Genomic DNA, 18,795 nt, shown 5'->3' with positions numbered 1-18,795 from the left:
CGAAAATGTACACAGACCTCAGAAAAAGAGTCACCAGTGTCCTAAAAAATGCAGCTGTACCCAATGTCCACTTAACCACGGACATGTGGACAAGTGGAGCAGGGCAGGGTCAGGACTATATGACTGTGACAGCCCACTGGGTAGATGTATGGACTCCCGCCGCAAGAACAGCAGCGGCGGCACCAGTAGCAGCATCTCGCAAACGCCAACTCTTTCCTAGGCAGGCTACGCTTTGTATCACCGGTTTCCAGAATACGCACACAGCTGAAAACCTCTTACGGCAACTGAGGAAGATCATCGCGGAATGGCTTACCCCAATTGGACTCTCCTGTGGATTTGTGGCATCGGACAACGCCAGCAATATTGTGTGTGCATTAAATATGGGCAAATTCCAGCACGTCCCATGTTTTGAACATACCTTGAATTTGGTGGTGCAGAATTTTTTAAAAAACGACAGGGGCGTGCAAGAGATGCTGTCGGTGGCCAGAAGAATTGCGGGACACTTTCGGCGTACAGGCACCACGTACAGAAGACTGGAGCAACACCAAAAACGCCTGAACCTGCCCTGCCATCATCTGAAGCAAGAAGTGGTAACGAGGTGGAATTCAACCCTATATATGCTTCAGAGGTTGGAGGAGCAGCAAAAGGCCATTCAAGCCTATACAATTCAGCACGATATAGGAGGTGGAATGCACCTGACTCAAGCGCAGTGGAGAATGATTTCAACGTTGTGCAAGGTTCTGCTGCCCTTTGAACTTGCCACACGTGAAGTCAGTTCAGACACTGCCAGCCTGAGTCAGGTCATTCCCCTCATCAGGCTTTTGCAGAAGAAGCTGGAGACATTGAAGGAGGAGCTAACACGGAGCGATTCCGCTAGGCATGTGGGACTTGTGGATGGAGCCCTTAATTCGCTTAACAAGGATTCACGGGTGGTCAATCTGTTGAAATCAGAGCACTACATTTTGGCCACCGTGCTCGATCCTAGATTTAAAACCTACCTTGGATCTCTCTTTCCGGCAGACACAAGTCTGCTGGGGTTCAAAGACCTGCTGGTGAGAAAATTGTCAAGTCAAGCGGAACGCGACCTGTCAACATCTCCTCCTTCACATTCTCCCGCAACTGGGGGTGCGAGGAAAAGGCTCAGAATTCCGAGCCCACCCGCTGGCGGTGATGCAGGGCAGTCTGGAGCGACTGCTGATGCTGACATCTGGTCCGGACTGAAGGACCTGTCAACGATTACGGACATGTCGTCTACTGTCACTGCATATGATTCTCTCCCCATTGAAAGAATGGTGGAGGATTATATGAGTGACCGCATCCAAGTAGGCACGTCACACAGTCCGTACTTATACTGGCAGGAAAAAGAGGCAATTTGGAGGCCCTTGCACAAACTGGCTTTATTCTACCTAAGTTGCCCTCCCACAAGTGTGTACTCCGAAAGAGTGTTTAGTGCCGCCGCTCACCTTGTCAGCAATCGGCGTACGAGGTTACTTCCAGAAAATGTGGAGAAGATGATGTTCATTAAAATGAATTATAATCAATTCCTCCGTGGAGACATTGACCAGCAGCAATTGCCTCCACAAAGTACACAGGGAGCTGAGATGGTGGATTCCAGTGGGGACGAATTGATAATCTGTGAGGAGGGGGATGTACACGGTGATATATCGGAGGATGATGATGAGGTGGACATCTTGCCTCTGTAGAGCCAGTTTGTGCAAGGAGAGATTAATTGCTTCTTTTTTGGTGGGGGTCCAAACCAACCCGTCATTTCAGTCACAGTCGTGTGGCAGACCCTGTCACTGAAATGATGGGTTGGTTAAAGTGTGCATGTCCTGTTTATACAACATAAGGGTGGGTGGGAGGGCCCAAGGACAATTCCATCTTGCACCTCTTTTTTCTTTAATTTTTCTTTGCGTCATGTGCAGTTTGGGGAGTGTTTTTTGGAAGGGCCATCCTGCGTGACACTGCAGTGCCACTCCTAGATGGGCCCGGTGTTTGTGTCGGCCACTAGGGTCGCTTATCTTACTCACACAGCTACCTCATTGTGCCTCTTTTTTTCTTTGCGTCATGTGCTGTTTGGGGAGTGTTTTTTGGAAGGGCCATCCTGCGTGACACTGCAGTGCCACTCCTAGATGGGCCAGGTGTTTGTGTCGGCCACTAGGGTCGCTTATCTTACTCACACAGCTACCTCATTGCGCCTCTTTTTTTCTTTGCGTCATGTGCTGTTTGGGGAGTGTTTTTTGGAAGGGCCATCCTGCGTGACACTGCAGTGCCACTCCTAGATGGGCCCGGTGTTTGTGTCGGCCACTAGGGTCGCTTATCTTACTCACACAGCTACCTCATTGCGCCTCTTTTTTTCTTTGCGTCATGTGCTGTTTGGGGAGTGTTTTTTGGAAGGGCCATCCTGCGTGACACTGCAGTGCCACTCCTAGATGGGCCAGGTGTTTGTGTCGGCCACTAGGGTCGCTTATCTTACTCACACAGCTACCTCATTGCGCCTCTTTTTTTCTCTGCGTCATGTGCTGTTTGGGGAGGGTTTTTTGGAAGGGCCATCCTGCGTGACACTGCAGTGCCACTCCTAGATGGGCCCGGTGTTTGTGTCGGCCACTAGGGTCGCTTATCTTACTCACACAGCTACCTCATTGCGCCTCTTTTTTTCTTTGCGTCATGTGCTGTTTGGGGAGGGTTTTTTGGAAGGGACATCCTGCGTGACACTGCAGTGCCACTCCTAGATGGGCCAGGTGTTTGTGTCGGCCACTAGGGTCGCTTATCTTACTCACACAGCTACCTCATTGCGCCTCTTTTTTTCTTTGCGTCATGTGCTGTTTGGGGAGGGTTTTTTGGAAGGGCCATCCTGCGTGACACTGCAGTGCCACTCCTAGATGGGCCCGGTGTTTGTGTCGGCCACTAGGGTCGCTTATCTTACTCACACAGCTACCTCATTGCGCCTCTTTTTTTCTTTGCATCATGTGCTGTTTGGGGAGGGTTTTTTGGAAGGGACATCCTGCGTGACACTGCAGTGCCACTCCTAGATGGGCCCGGTGTTTGTGTCGGCCACTAGGGTCGCTTATCTTACTCACACAGCTACCTCATTGCGCCTCTTTTTTTCTTTGCGTCATGTGCTGTTTGGGGAGGGTTTTTTGGAAGGGACATCCTGCGTGACACTGCAGTGCCACTCCTAGATGGGCCCGGTGTTTGTGTCGGCCACTAGGGTCGCTTATCTTACTTACACAGCTACCTCATTGCGCCTCTTTTTTTCTTTGCGTCATGTGCTGTTTGGGGAGGGTTTTTTGGAAGGGACATCCTGCGTGATACTGCAGTGCCACTCCTAGATGGGCCCGGTGTTTGTGTAGGCCACTAGGGTCGCTTATCTTACTCACACAGCTACCTCATTGCGCCTCTTTTTTTCTTTGCGTCATGTGCTGTTTGGGGAGGGTTTTTTGGAAGGGACATCCTGCGTGACACTGCAGTGCCACTCCTAGATGGGCCAGGTGTTTGTGTCGGCCACTAGGGTCGCTTATCTTACTCACACAGCTACCTCATTGCGCCTCTTTTTTTCTTTGCGTCATGTGCTGTTTGGGGAGGGTTTTTTGGAAGGGCCATCCTGCGTGACACTGCAGTGCCACTCCTAGATGGGCCAGGTGTTTGTGTCGGCCACTAGGGTCGCTTATCTTACTCACACAGCTACCTCATTGCGCCTCTTTTTTTCTTTGCGTCATGTGCTGTTTGGGGAGTGTTTTTTGGAAGGGCCATCCTGCGTGACACTGCAGTGCCACTCCTAGATGGGCCAGGTGTTTGTGTCGGCCACTAGGGTCGCTTAGCTTAGTCATCCAGCGACCTCGGTGCAAATTTTAGGACTAAAAATAATATTGTGAGGTGTGAGGTATTCAGAATAGACTGAAAATGAGTGGAAATTATGGTTATTGAGGTTAATAATTCTATGGGATCAAAATGACCCCCAAATTCTATGATTTAAGCTGTTTTTTAGTGTTTTTTGAAAAAAACACCCGAATCCAAAACACACCCGAATCCGACAAAAAAAATTCGGTGAGGTTTTGCCAAAACGCGGTCGAACCCAAAACACGGCCGCGGAACCGAACCCAAAACCAAAACACAAAACCCGAAAAATTTCAAGTGCACATCTCTAGTTTCTTCAGGTTCTCCGTTATACGGAGATGGTGCATTGCGCCAACACGGCAGTTACACGCGGGATTCGTAAGCGGATGCGAGAAAAAATTCAGAAGGGGAAGTACGTTGACATCTTTAGCCTTACGGATGAGATGCGGCAAGGTTTTGACGCAGCTAAGAAACCGGGTGGCATTGGGGAAAGTGCTTTCCGCAATTTTCACCAGTGGTTGCGGGGGTTTTTGGTTTTTATGGCTTGCTACACGGAATCGCGACCTGCGGTGTATTCCAATTTAGTCAAATACTTGTTTTTAGTGCATGACATGTGCTTAAAATCCAAAGGTTTCGCTTGGCGGGATTACGATGAGAAATTCCGTCGTAATCAGGATGGTAACCCCATCCTGCCCGCGGGTTTTAAGGATGTCGAGGTGTGGTTGGAGGTCACACAGCAGGTTAAGCCCGCTCCTGACGCCACGGTCAAGAAGCCCGGGGCGACCGGGGCTCCGGTTTCCCGCTCGGTGGGAAAAGGAAAGTGTTTGCCTACAACGAGGGCAAATGCGCCAAAGGGGTGAATTGTCGTTTTCGCCACTCGTGTAGGTTGTGCGGGGCCAGTCACCCGGCCAAAGATTGCACCTCGGCGGCGAGCGGTAAGCCCTCCGCTCCAGCCGAGGCCGGGGGAGTTGGCAAGTAAGGCCTTCTCCCCGATTCGAGTTCATGAATTGCGCCGCTGGCTGAGCTTATACCCCGACAAGTCGGCAGCGTCATTCCTCTTGGAAGGTTTTCGCCACGGTTTTCGTCTGCCCATTTCGGATTCGGTGCACGTAGTGGCGCGCCAGAATTTGAAGTCGGCTCGCGAATTCCCACAGGAGGTCCGGCGGAAGGTGGACGCGGAGATCGGCTTGGGGCGCATGTGTGGACCCTACGCCTTTCCCCCTCTGCCCTCCTTGTGCATTTCCCCCGTTGGGGTGGTGCCCAAGAAGGCCCCGGGCAAGTTCCGCCTGATACAGCACTTGTCGCATCCTCCGGGCGTTTCGGTTAATGACTCCATTCCGCAGGCCGTGTGCAGGGTACGTTATCATGCTTTTGATGACGCTCTGCGCTTGGTGCGGGACTGTGGTCCGGGGGGCCTGTTGGCAAAATTGGACGTGGAGTCGGCTTTTCAACTACTTCCACTGCATCCGGATTCCCTGCGGTTTCTGGGTTTTAAACTGGGGGAGGAGTTTTACGTGGATCGGTGTCTCCCCATGGGTTGTTCGGTCTCCTGGCCTACTTTGAGAGTTTTAGCACATTTTTGCACTGGTGCGTCCAGGCCGCCTCCGGCCAACTCAGGGTGGCTCACTACCTGGACGACTTTCTCTTTGTGGGCCCAGGGGGCAGTTCGATCTGTGGGGATATTCTGTCGGTGGCTAGGTCCTTGTTCGAAAGTTTGGGGGTGCCCATCGCACAGGACAAGTGTGAGGGCCCCTGCACTTGTCTTAGCTATTTAGGAATTGAAATAGACACGGTGGCGGGTTGCTGTCGCCTCCCCGAGGATAAAGTGCGTAAGCTTTTAGGTTCGATTCATGATTGTTTAGGCAAATGCAGGGTTCGGCTTAAGCAGGTTCAGTCGTTGCTGGGTTCGTTCAACTTTGCGTGCCGGATTATCCCCATGGGTAGGGTTTTCTGTTGCAAACTTGAACGGGCCACGGCGGGGATGGTCCGGCAGCATCACACCGTGTACCTTTCCCGCGAGATCAGGGATGATTTGCGGATTTGGGTTTCCTTTCTGGTGTCCTTCAATAGGGAGGTTTTGTGGCCTTCGCCTTGCTGTTCCAGCAGGTGGCTCCAATTGTTCACGGATGCCTCGGGCAGTCAGGGTTTTGGGGCGTTTTTTGCCGGGGCATGGTGCGCTGCTGCCTGGCCGGCCTCTTGGGTAGCGCGAGGTTTCACCAAGAACCTCCTTTTGCTGGAGTTGTTCCCGATCATAGTTGCTCTTGAATTGTAGGCCAGCCAGTTTGCGAATCGGGACATCTCGTTCCGTTGCGACAACTTGGGGGTGGTACACGCGATTAATAATCAGCGTTCCTCCTCTCCGCAGGCTTTGAGGCTTCTACGGCATCTAGTGTTAGTTTGCTTGCAGCGCAATATTAATTTCAGGGCCCGCCACGTTCCCGGAATCGACAACGGAATTGCGGATGCACTGTCTCGATTTCAATTTGATAAGTTCCGGGCGTTGGTTCCGGGAGCGGCGGCGGAGGGTTTACCGTGCCCGCCTTCTGTCTGGCAGATTGTCGAATCGGGTTAGCTGCTCTGGCCAGGTGTGCTTTGGCTCCTTCCACTCTCAGAGCGTATGATGCGGCCTGGCGCGATTGGTCGGTCTTTCAAAGTAGGTACAGTGTGGCAGGTGAGTCCCCGGCTGACGTCTTGATGGCCTTTGTTTGGGAACATTACCAAACGGGTAGGTCAAAAGCGGCCATGTCGTCTGCCCTTGCGGGCATTTCTTTTCACTCGCGGCTCCACGGGATGACGGACCCCACCGGGTCTTTTGTCCTTTCCAGAGCGCTTAAAGGTTGAGCTAGGGTGCGTCCGGCGCCCACGGACTCCCGTAGACCCGTGACGTTGCAGCTTCTAACAGAGTTGCTGCGGGTGCTGCCTCAAATTGCGACCTCGGAGTTCGAGGTGGCTTTGTTTAGTTGCGCGTATGCCCTAGCCTTTTTTGGGGCTTTCCGAGTGAGCGAATTAGTGGCTTGCAGCAAGGCATCTCGGGAGTCGGGTCTGCTGTACGGGAATGTGCGCATGCAGGATGGCCTGTTGCTCTGTAGGATCGTGCGGTCCAAGACAGATCAAACAGGTCGGGGTCACTGGGTGTCCTTGGAGGCCCAGGAGGAAACGGGTGTTTGCCCGCTGTGGTTGACGCAGGAGTATATGCGGTTGAGGCCTTCGGGGGGCGACCAGTTGCTGGTGCACGCGCAATTTGGCCCGCTGACGAAGTTTCAATTTGCTGCTGTGTTTAAGAAATGTTTGGCGGCATTGGGCTTGCGGGGGGCAGACTTCGGTACCCATTCCTTTCGGATTGGGGCGGCTACCCATGCAGCGGCTACGGGTTCATCTCCGGCGGCTATTCGGGAGCTGGGCCGTTGGAAGTCTGCCTCCTATAGGTCTTATGTCCGTTTGGATAAGATGTAGGTGCGCCTGTTGCGCTAACCCAAAAACATGTTTACTCATCAGTTTTTGGAACGCTACCGTTCAGGAATCGAGGGTGTGAAGTGAATTTTTAAAATTTTTCCTCCGAGGGGGCCTAATTTCAATTGGCTGTTCTCTTAAGGTCCACGGGAGGTTTTTTTAGTTTTCTCCTTCACTTGGGTTATCATGTTATAGCATTCGTATGTTTTTTGTGTGCACAATTCTGATGTCAGGGTGTTTTTTCTTTTTCAGCTGTCGTTGAATTTGGGGAGCATGTATGGCTGGTTGGCCATTCCTATATTTTTTGGGCGGCGAGGCATCCCATGGCACTTAGGGCAGCTGATGTTTTTGGGTCTAGGGATTTGCGATGGTTAGGTGTCAGAGGTATGCTGTGGGGTGATTTGTTGCGGCTCCTTTTTTCCCGTGAGCGCCGCTGGGGTCACCCTAGTTGTATTATCCTTCATTTAGGTGGGAATGATTTAGGTCGAGTTAAGGGCATAGATTTGATTTTGTCCATTAAGGCGGATTTGATGGCGATTCGTTGTCACTGGCCAGGAGTACGCATTGTTTGGTCGGAGATAGTGCCGCGTTTTTATTGGCGTGGTGCGGTGCGTTTCTCGGCGCTGGAGAAGGCCCGCAAGCAGGTGAATTCGGCAGTGTCTCTCTTTGTCAGGGCCATAGATGGAGTAGCGGTCAGGCATCCTTTACTTGTGCTGTGTAATAGGCAGTTCTACAAGGAGGATGGGGTTCATCTTTCTCCGGACGGAGTGCAGATTTTCCTGGAGAATGTTTTTGGTCCTTTTCGGTAGGGCTATTTAGTTTGTTCTTAGTTGGTTATTGTTTGCGGGTTTCGGATGGCGGTGGCGGTTTGTAAACCTTGGTGGCGGGAAGTCGCTACCAACCAGCTGTCACACAGGCATAAGTGGTCATTGTGGGGCACACTCTTTAGAAGGACGGCAGGTGTGTCCTTCTCTTGCGGTTGGACATTTAGACGTTCCCCTGCGGGAACCGAACGTTTGCCAGAGAAAAGAGTGGTGAGGCCAGCACAATGCGGGTTATGCGGGAAGGAGGCGGGGTCTGGGTACTCCCCTCCTTGGTTTGGTGGTTTCCATCTAGGTGACTGGAGCTGGTGTCTGGTAGCGACTTTCTTTTGCCATCCTCCAAGCTAAATTTAAATCTATAATCTAAATTAATTCTAATTCGATCACAATTATAGTTTAAAGAGTTGGTCAGCGATCAATAAATATCGTCTGACCTTTAACTCCAGCTACCGTGTCAGTGTCTTTATTTCAGTGTGTGGTGTCGTTTATTTTAGTGATAAGCTAGCTTAAGAAAAAGGTTTATGTAATCACAATAAAGTTATGGGCGCCTTAGATAAGCTGAAGGCTGCATAAGCCTGAGGCCATATAAGAGCCCAACTTTTGGTGATTGGTTGTTTAATGACTAAGCAGTTGCTAGGCAGATCAGTTTTTTCCGGTGGTTTTTCCTATTGGATTAGAGGGTTGTCCATCAAGCTTAATGGGTTGGTCTTAGGATAGTATATAGGGCAGGGCCATTTGCCTCAGACTTCCTCTTGCCATTCATGTATGCCCGCCCGCCCTCCCGGATTGCATCAATTGTTTTTGTTTCCTGCAGTTGGCTATTGAAAGCCAGATTGGCGGGAAGTCGCTACCAACCAGCTGTAACACAGGCATAAGTGGTCATTGTGGGGCACACTCTTTAGAAGGACGGCAGGTGTGTCCTTCTCTTGCGGTTGGACATTTAGACGTTCCCCTGCGGGAACCGAACGTTTGCCAGAGAAAAGAGTGGTGAGGCCAGCACAATGCGGGTTATGCGGGAAGGAGGCGGGGTCTGGGTACTCCCCTCCTTGGTTTGGTGGTTTCCATCTAGGTGACTGGAGCTGGTGTCTGGTAGCGACTTTCTTTTGCCATCCTCCAAGCTAAATTTAAATCTATAATCTAAATTAATTCTAATTCGATCACAATTATAGTTTAAAGAGTTGGTCAGCGATCAATAAATATCGTCTGACCTTTAACTCCAGCTACCGTGTCCGTGTCTTTATTTCAGTGTGTGGTGTCGTTTATTTTAGTGATAAGCTAGCTTAAGAAAAAGGTTTATGTAATCACAATAAAGTTATGGGCGCCTTATAAATACAAACATGCAGTGAATTGCTTTTTATTTTTTTCCAGTAACCGGTCTTGTTTGCTGTGCTGAAGATTAAAAGAGAAGATGAAAGGCATCAATACTACAAGGTACAGGGTACATTGTCCTCTTCATAAAGGCTTGTAGTTGTAAATGTGATAATGCAGAATACATTTCTTGGAAGATAGTAGAAGAAAGAAATGAATTTACAAATCAAGCTGTGATAACTCAGTGACATATGCTGCATTAATTGCCTGTAACACATTAACGTATGCTGATGTTTGAACACCAAAGCACTCATGAACAATAATTTTGCAGAGCAGAGTAAAAGCTTTAATCAGTGTTTTTTTTTTTATATGGACTTAAAAATATAAAAAGGTACTTGACTACTGATACAAGATTTATAGTAACTGTCACCGCCTGGATGAGTGTGCAGATGCTTATGGGGCCCATACCTCAGGGGGGTATCAGGGTAATTCCCCTTTCTCCCAATACCCGAGTCAGGGGATCAGAGAAATCCATCAAAATCGGCGAGTCTGGGATTTTGAACATGCATTTTTTTTCCCATTTACCAAGTGATAGACGATCATTTATGTTCAGTGGGTCAGATTGCATCGGCAGAATGGGCAATCTACCCGTAGATGTATGGGCCCATTGCTTTATTCATTTCTGAAATAACTTTGCTGATTGCTTCCTGTTTCTGTAACGTATTATAAGAATGAAACATTAGACCAAACAAGTGGTACCAGCGCTGTGGAGTACCACCAGAAAGAAACACTGGCTTAATACCATATTTGGATTATCTTATGTATAAAATTCATTGCTCTAGTTGTCTGTCCGGATATGCATTCAAACACTCCTGCATCGATTGGGATGAAACCAACGCGAGGTGGTCCAGTTGGGTCATGGCCAGGTTTTATGGGGAAGGGATTAGTGTCCTGGTCGTACCTCCAGTTGGTGTATGCTGGGAAGAACTTTGACCCAGGGAGCCCTTTTCTGAGCCTTCTACTGGATAGATTTGGATGAGTGATAACATTAGGCCCATTCATAGAGTGATAACATTGGGTCCAAGAAGACATACTAAAGGGGTGAGGTCCTGGTCGGACCTCCCATTGGTGTATGCAGGGCAGAACTTCAACACAGGGAGCCTGTTCTGGGCTTCCCACTGGATGGATTTGGTAGGAAAACTTTAATGAACTGTAATACATGACTGAAATAACCATAATTCAATTAACTAAAATAACTGACAGATATGGAGGTGGGAAGACAAAAATGATACCCAGATGTGTCATACACTTTGGAGGGAGGTAGGTCAGTGATGAAGTCCATCTACAGATGAGAACAGGGATGACTTGGCACCAAATTTGGCAGAAACTGACCAACAGGAGCCTGACAAGGAATTTTGTGCTGGGCACACTTGGGACATGAAGCGACAAATTCTTTAATATCAGATTTCATATGAGGCCACCAGTAGGACTGAGACAGAAATGTATAAGTCTTTATTACCCCAGGATGTCCAGTGAACTTGGATGTATGAGCCCAAGACAGTAGATTTGGACGTAGCTCAACAGAAACAAACATCTTGCCAGGAGGCGGAACAGAAGACTCTTGAGTGGAAGCGAAGACAACAGAATTGAGAACTGGACGAGAAACTTGTTCTGAAGACTCTACAAAAGGAACTCATGAAGCATGAGAAAGCATCTGCTTTAACATTATGAGTACCTGGACGGAACTGTTACTTGAAATTAAAACGAGAGAAAAATAAGGCCCCTCTTGCTTGACGTGGGTTCAAACACTGTGCTGCTTTTACGTAGAGGAGGTTCTTGTGGTCAGTATAGATGGTGACAGGAAACTTTGCACCCTCCAAAAGATACCTCCATTCTTTAGGAGCCAATTTAATAGCAAGGGGCTCCTGGTCACCGATGTAGTTCATCTCAGCAGGCAGAAATCTATGGGAGAAAAACCCACAAGGGTGAGTCTTACCATCGGCACCAGTCTGTGACAGTACTCCACCAACGCCAACCGTGGATGTGTCCACTTCCAGATCGAATGCTTTGTTGACATCTGGTTGCTGTAGCACAGGAGCTGAAACAAAGGCTTGTTTAATTTTTTGAAAAGTACTAAGTGCCTCTTTGGAACTGAGAAGAATCTGCCCCTTTACGTGTTAGACTTGTAATGGGGGCTATCAATGTAGAAAATCCACTGATGAACTTCCCATAATAATTGGCAAAGCCAAGGAAGCGCTGAACGGACTTAAGTGTAGTGGGGAGTGACCAGTTCTCCATTGCTTCCAATTTGACTGGATCCATACAAAGTTCTGAACCGGAGATTATATACCCTAGGAAGGGCATTGAAGAAGCTTCAAAAGTACATTTGGATAGTTTCCCATAAAGAAGATCTTGTTGAAGAACCTCTTTTACCTGCTGACAATAGGAAGCTAAATCTCGAGAGAAGATTAGGATGTCTTTTTTTTTTTTGTATAATCTGTTTTTATTTAGGAAAATGTGAAGATTACATCTCATTAGACAAAAGAGCTTCAAGACACATAATTAAAGTCAATTGCAGTATAGCCATAAGGAGTAGGATAGCTTACCACCCTAGACACTGGAGGTCGGTGCAAATGCAGACATTAGTAGGGTGTTCTATGAAATCATCGTAATACCTACTCACTATTTATCTAAACAGAGAGTGTAATCATAGTAACATAAGTAACGCAATAGAAAAGCTATAGAAAAGAGCGAGATATGAAATGAAGAAAAGGATAGAAGAAAAACATAGTGTGACCAAGCCTGGGGGCCCTCGGACTGAGGGGGAAGGGTAATGCAATCTCTTTAATCGATCAACTGCGGAACTAAATCATTTAGTGGCGCAAATGTAGTCTTTGTATTCTTTGGAGGACGTATATTCTATCCAAGGTAACCAAGTGGTCATGAACTCTGGGAATTTATCTCTGGAAACCAGGAGGATGTTCTCCATATTCATGTAATAATTGATTCTAGTGAACCATATTTTCCTTGAGGGTGGAGATGGAGACCTCCATAGAGTGGGAATAACTGCCCGTGCTGCATTAGACAGGTGGCGGAGTAATGATGTTTTATGCTGAGCCAATGATATAGAAGAGTGGGAAAGCAACCAAAAGGCCGGGTCAGTAGGGACAGGGGTATGAAGTATGTCTTGGGAAATGGAAATGACATCAACCCAGTATGGCCGGAGTAGGGGGCAATTCCACCAGATGTGCAGTAGGGAACCAGTGGCATTAAGACTAGAGATGTGCACTTGAAATTTTTCGGGTTTTGTGTTTTGGTTTTGGGTTCGGTTCCGCGGCCGTGTTTTGGGTTCGACCGCGTTTTGGCAAAACCTCACCGAATTTTTTTTGTCGGATTCGGGTGTGTTTTGGATTCGGGTGTTTTTTTCAAAAAACACTAAAAAACAGCTTAAATCATAGAATTTGGGGGTCATTTTGATCCCAAAGTATTATTAACCTCAAAAACCATAATTTCCACTCATTTTCAGTCTATTCTGAATACCTCACACCTCACAATATTATTTTTAGTCCAAAAATTAGCACCGAGGTCGCTGGATGACAAAGCTAAGCGACCCTAGTGGCCGACACAAACACCTGGCCCATCTAGGAGTGGCACTGCAGTGTCACGCAGGATGGCCCTTCCAAAAAACACTCCCCAAACAGCACATGATGCAAAGAAAAAAAGAGGCGCAATGAGGTAGCTGTGTGAGTAAGATAAGCGACCCTAGTGGCCGACACAAACACCTGGCCCATCTAGGAGTGGCACTGCAGTGTCACGCAGGATGGCCCTTCCAAAAAACACTCCCCAAACAGCACATGACGCAAAGAAAAAAAGAGACGCAATGAGGTAGCTGTGTGAGTAAGATGAGCGACCCTAGTGGCCGACACAAACACCTGGCCCATCTAGGAGTGGCACTGCAGTGTCACGCAGGATGGCCCTTCCAAAAAACACTCCCCAAACAGCACATGACGCAAAGAAAAAAAGAGGCGCAATGAGGTAGCTGTGTGAGTAAGATAAGCGACCCTAGTGGCCGACACAAACACCGGGCCCATCTAGGAGTGGCACTGCAGTGTCACGCAGGATGGCCCTTCCAAAAAACCCTCCCCAAACAGCACATGACGCAAAGAAAAAAAGAGGCGCAATGAGGTAGCTGTGTGAGTAAGATAAGCGACCCTAGTGGCCGACACAAACACCTGGCCCATCTAGGAGTGGCACTGCAGTGTCACGCAGGATGGCCCTTCCAAAAAACACTCTCCAAACAGCACATGACGCAAAGAAAAAAAGAGGCGCAATGAGGTAGCTGTGTGAGTAAGATAAGCGACCCTAGTGGCCGACATAAACACCTGGCCCATCTAGGAGTGGCACTGCAGTGTCACGCAGGATGGCCCTTCCAAAAAACACTCCCCAAACAGCACATGACGCAAAGAAAAAAAGAGGCGCAATGAGGTAGCTGTGTGAGTAAGATAAGCGACCCTAGTGGCCGACACAAACACCTGGCCCATCTAGGAGTGGCACTGCAGTGTCACGCAGGATGGCCCTTCCAAAAAACACTCCCCAAACAGCACATGACGCAAAGAAAAAAAGAGACGCAATGAGGTAGCTGTGTGAGTAAGATAAGCGACCCTAGTGGCCGACACAAACACCTGGCCCATCTAGGAGTGGCACTGCAGTGTCACGCAGGATGGCCCTTCCAAAAAACACTCCCCAAACAGCACATGACGCAAAGAAAAAAAGAGGCGCAATGAGGTAGCTGTGTGAGTAAGATAAGCGACCCTAGTGGCCGACACAAACACCGGGCCCATCTAGGAGTGGCACTGCAGTGTCACGCAGGATGGCCCTTCCAAAAAACACTCCCCAAACAGCACATGACGCAAAGAAAAAAAGAGGCGCAATGAGGTAGCTGTGTGAGTAAGATAAGCGACCCTAGTGGCCGACACAAACACCTGGCCCATCTAGGAGTGGCACTGCAGTGTCACGCAGGATGGCCCTTCCAAAAAACACTCCCCAAACAGCACATGACGCAAAGAAAAAAAGAGGCGCAATGAGGTAGCTGTGTGAGTAAGATAAGCGACCCTAGTGGCCGACACAAACACCTGGCCCATCTAGGAGTGGCACTGCAGTGTCACGCAGGATGGCCCTTCCAAAAAACACTCCCCAAACAGCACATGACGCAAAGAAAAAAAGAGGCGCAATGAGGTAGCTGTGTGAGTAAGATAAGCGACCCTAGTGGCCGACACAAACACCTGGCCCATCTAGGAGTGGCACTGCAGTGTCACGCAGGATGGCCCTTCCAAAAAACACTCCCCAAACAGCACATGACGCAAAGAAAAATTAAAGAAAAAAGAGGTGCAAGATGGAATTGTCCTTGGGCCCTCCCACCCACCCTTATGTTGTATAAACAGGACATGCACACTTTAACCAACCCATCATTTCAGTGACAGGGTCTGCCACACGACTGTGACTGAAATGACGGGTTGGTTTGGACCCCCACCAAAAAAGAAGCAATTAATCTCTCCTTGCACAAACTGGCTCTACAGAGGCAAGATGTCCACCTCATCATCATCCTCCGATATATCACCGTGTACATCCCCCTCCTCATAGATTATCAATTCGTCCCCACTGGAATCCACCATCTCAGCTCCCTGTGTACTTTGTGGAGGCAATTGCTGCTGGTCAATGTCTCCACGGAGGAATTGATTATAATTCATTTTAATGAACATCATCTTCTCCACATTTTCTGGAAGTAACCTCGTACGCCGATTGCTGACAAGGTGAGCGGCGGCACTAAACACTCTTTCGGAGTACACACTTGTGGGAGGGCAACTTAGGTAGAATAAAGCCAGTTTGTGCAAGGGCCTCCAAATTGCCTCTTTTTCCTGCCAGTATAAGTACGGACTGTGTGACGTGCCTACTTGGATGCGGTCACTCATATAATCCTCCACCATTCTTTCAATGGGGAGAGAATCATATGCAGTGACAGTAGACGACATGTCCGTAATCGTTGTCAGGTCCTTCAGTCCGGACCAGATGTCAGCATCAGCAGTCGCTCCAGACTGCCCTGCATCACCGCCAGCGGGTGGGCTCGGAATTCTGAGCCTTTTCCTCGCACCCCCAGTTGCGGGAGAATGTGAAGGAGGAGATGTTGACAGGTCGCGTTCCGCTTGACTTGACAATTTTCTCACCAGCAGGTCTTTGAACCCCAGCAGACTTGTGTCTGCCGGAAAGAGAGATCCAAGGTCGGTTTTAAATCTAGGATCGAGCACGGTGGCCAAAATGTAGTGCTCTGATTTCAACAGATTGACCACCCGTGAATCCTTGTTAAGCGAATTAAGGGCTCCATCCACAAGTCCCACATGCCTAGCGGAATCGCTCCGTGTTAGCTCCTCCTTCAATGTCTCCAGCTTCTTCTGCAAAAGCCTGATGAGGGGAATGACCTGACTCAGGCTGGCAGTGTCTGAACTGACTTCACGTGTGGCAAGTTCAAAGGGCAGCAGAACCTTGCACAACGTTGAAATCATTCTCCACTGCGCTTGAGACAGGTGCATTCCACCTCCTATATCGTGCTGAATTGTATAGGCTTGAATGGCCTTTTGCTGCTCCTCCAACCTCTGAAGCATATATAGGGTTGAATTCCACCTCGTTACCACTTCTTGCTTCAGATGATGGCAGGGCAGGTTCAGGCGTTTTTGGTGTTGCTCCAGTCTTCTGTACGTGGTGCCTGTACGCCGAAAGTGTCCCGCAATTCTTCTGGCCACCGACAGCATCTCTTGCACGCCCCTGTCGTTTTTTAAAAAATTCTGCACCACCAAATTCAAGGTATGTGCAAAACATGGGACGTGCTGGAATTTGCCCATATTTAATGCACACACAATATTGCTGGCATTGTCCGATGCCACAAATCCACAGGAGAGTCCAATTGGGGTAAGCCATTCCGCGATGATCTTCCTCAGTTGCCGTAAGAGGTTTTCAGCTGTGTGCGTATTCTGGAAACCGGTGATACAAAGCGTAGCCTGCCTAGGAAAGAGTTGGCGTTTGCGAGATGCTGCTACTGGTGCCGCCGCTGCTGTTCTTGCGGCGGGAGTCCATACATCTACCCAGTGGGCTGTCACAGTCATATAGTCCTGACCCTGCCCTGCTCCACTTGTCCACATGTCCGTGGTTAAGTGGACATTGGGTACAACTGCATTTTTTAGGACACTGGTGAGTCTTTTTCTGACGTCCGTGTACATTCTCGGTATCGCCTGCCTAGAGAAGTGGAACCTAGATGGTATTTGGTAACGGGGGCACACTACCTCAAGAAATTGTCTAGTTCCCTGTGAACTAACGGCGGATACCGGACGCACGTCTAACACCAACATAGTTGTCAAGGCCTCAGTTATCCGCTTTGCAACAGGATGACTGCTGTGATATTTCATCTTCCTCGCAAAGGACTGTTGGACAGTCAATTGCTTACTGGAAGTAGTACAAGTGGGCTTACGACTTCCCCTCTGGGATGACCATCGACTCCCAGCAGCAACAACAGCAGCGCCAGCAGCAGTAGGCGTTACACGCAAGGATGCATCGGAGGAATCCCAGGCAGGAGAGGAATCGTCAGAATTGCCAGTGACATGGCCTGCAGGACTATTGGCATTCCTGGGGAAGGAGGAAATTGACACTGAGGGAGTTGGTGGGGTGGTTTGCGTGAGCTTGGTTACAAGAGGAAGGGATTTACTGGTCAGTGGACTGCTTCCGCTGTCACCCAAAGTTTTTGAACTTGTCACTGACTTATTATGAATGCGCTGCAGGTGACGTATAAGGGAGGATGTTCCGAGGTGGTTAACGTCCTTACCCCTACTTATTACAGCTTGACAAAGGCAACACACGGCTTGACACCTGTTGTCCGCATTTCTGTTGAAATACTTCCACACCGAAGAGCTGATTTTTTTGGTATTTTCACCAGGCATGTCAATGGCCATATTCCTCCCACGGACAACAGGTGTCTCCCCGTGTGCCTGACTTAAACAAACCACCTCACCATCAGAATCCTCCTGGTCAATTTCCTCCCCAGCGCCAGCAACACCCATATCCTCCTCATCCTGGTGTACTTCAACACTGACATCTTCAATCTGACTATCAGGAACTGGACTGCGGGTGCTCCTTCCAGCACTTGCAGGGGGCATGCAAATGGTGGAAGGCGCATGCTCTTCACGTCCAGTGTTGGGAAGGTCAGGCATCGCAACCGACACAATTGGACTCTCCTTGTGGATTTGGGATTTCGAAGAACGCACAGTTCTTTGCGGTGCTACTGCTTTTGCCAGCTTGAGTCTTTTCATTTTTCTAGCGAGAGGCTGAGTGCTTCCATCCTCATGTGAAGCTGAACCACTAGCCATGAACATAGGCCAGGGCCTCAGCCGTTCCTTGCCACTCCGTGTGGTAAATGGCATATTGGCAAGTTTACGCTTCTCCTCCGACAATTTTATTTTAGATTTTGGAGTCCTTTTTTTACTGATATTTGGTGTTTTGGATTTTACATGCTCTGTACTATGACATTGGGCATCGGCCTTGGCAGACGACGTTGCTGGCATTTCATCGTCTCGGCCATGACTAGTGGCAGCAGCTTCAGCACGAGGTGGAAGTGGATCTTGATCTTTCCCTAATTTTGGAACCTCAACATTTTTGTTCTCCATATTTTAATAGGCACAACTAAAAGGCACCTCAGGTAAACAATGGAGATGGATGGATACTAGTATACGTATGGATGGACGAGCGACTGCCGACACAGAGGTAGCTACAGCCGTGGACTACCGTACTGTGTCTGCTGCTAATATAGACTGGATGATAATGAGATGAAATCAATATATATATATATATATATATATATAATATCACTAGTACTGCAGCCGGACAGGTATATATATTTATTATGTAATGACTGATGACGGACCTGCTGGACACTGTCAGCTCAGCAGCACCGCAGACTGCTACAGTAAGCTACTATAGTAGTATGTATAAAGAAGAAAGGAAAAAAAAAAAACACGGGTAGGTGGTATACAATTATGGATGGACGAGCGACTGCCGACACAGAGGTAGCTACAGCCGTGGACTACCGTACTGTGTCTGCTGCTAATATAGACTGGATGATAATGAGATGAAATCAATATATATATATATAATATCAATAGTACTGCAGCCGGACAGGTATATATATTTATTATGAAATGACTGATGACAGACCTGCTGGACACTGTCAGCTCAGCAGCACCGCAGACTGCTACAGTAAGCTACTATAGTAGTATGTATAAAGAAGAAAGGAAAAAAAAAAAAACACGGGTAGGTGGTATACAATTATGGATGGACGAGC

Source organism: Pseudophryne corroboree, chromosome 1 (assembly GCF_028390025.1).
Source record: "Pseudophryne corroboree isolate aPseCor3 chromosome 1, aPseCor3.hap2, whole genome shotgun sequence".
Classification (NCBI taxonomy): domain Eukaryota; kingdom Metazoa; phylum Chordata; class Amphibia; order Anura; family Myobatrachidae; genus Pseudophryne; species Pseudophryne corroboree.
Note: the sequence above shows the minus strand (reverse complement) of the source record.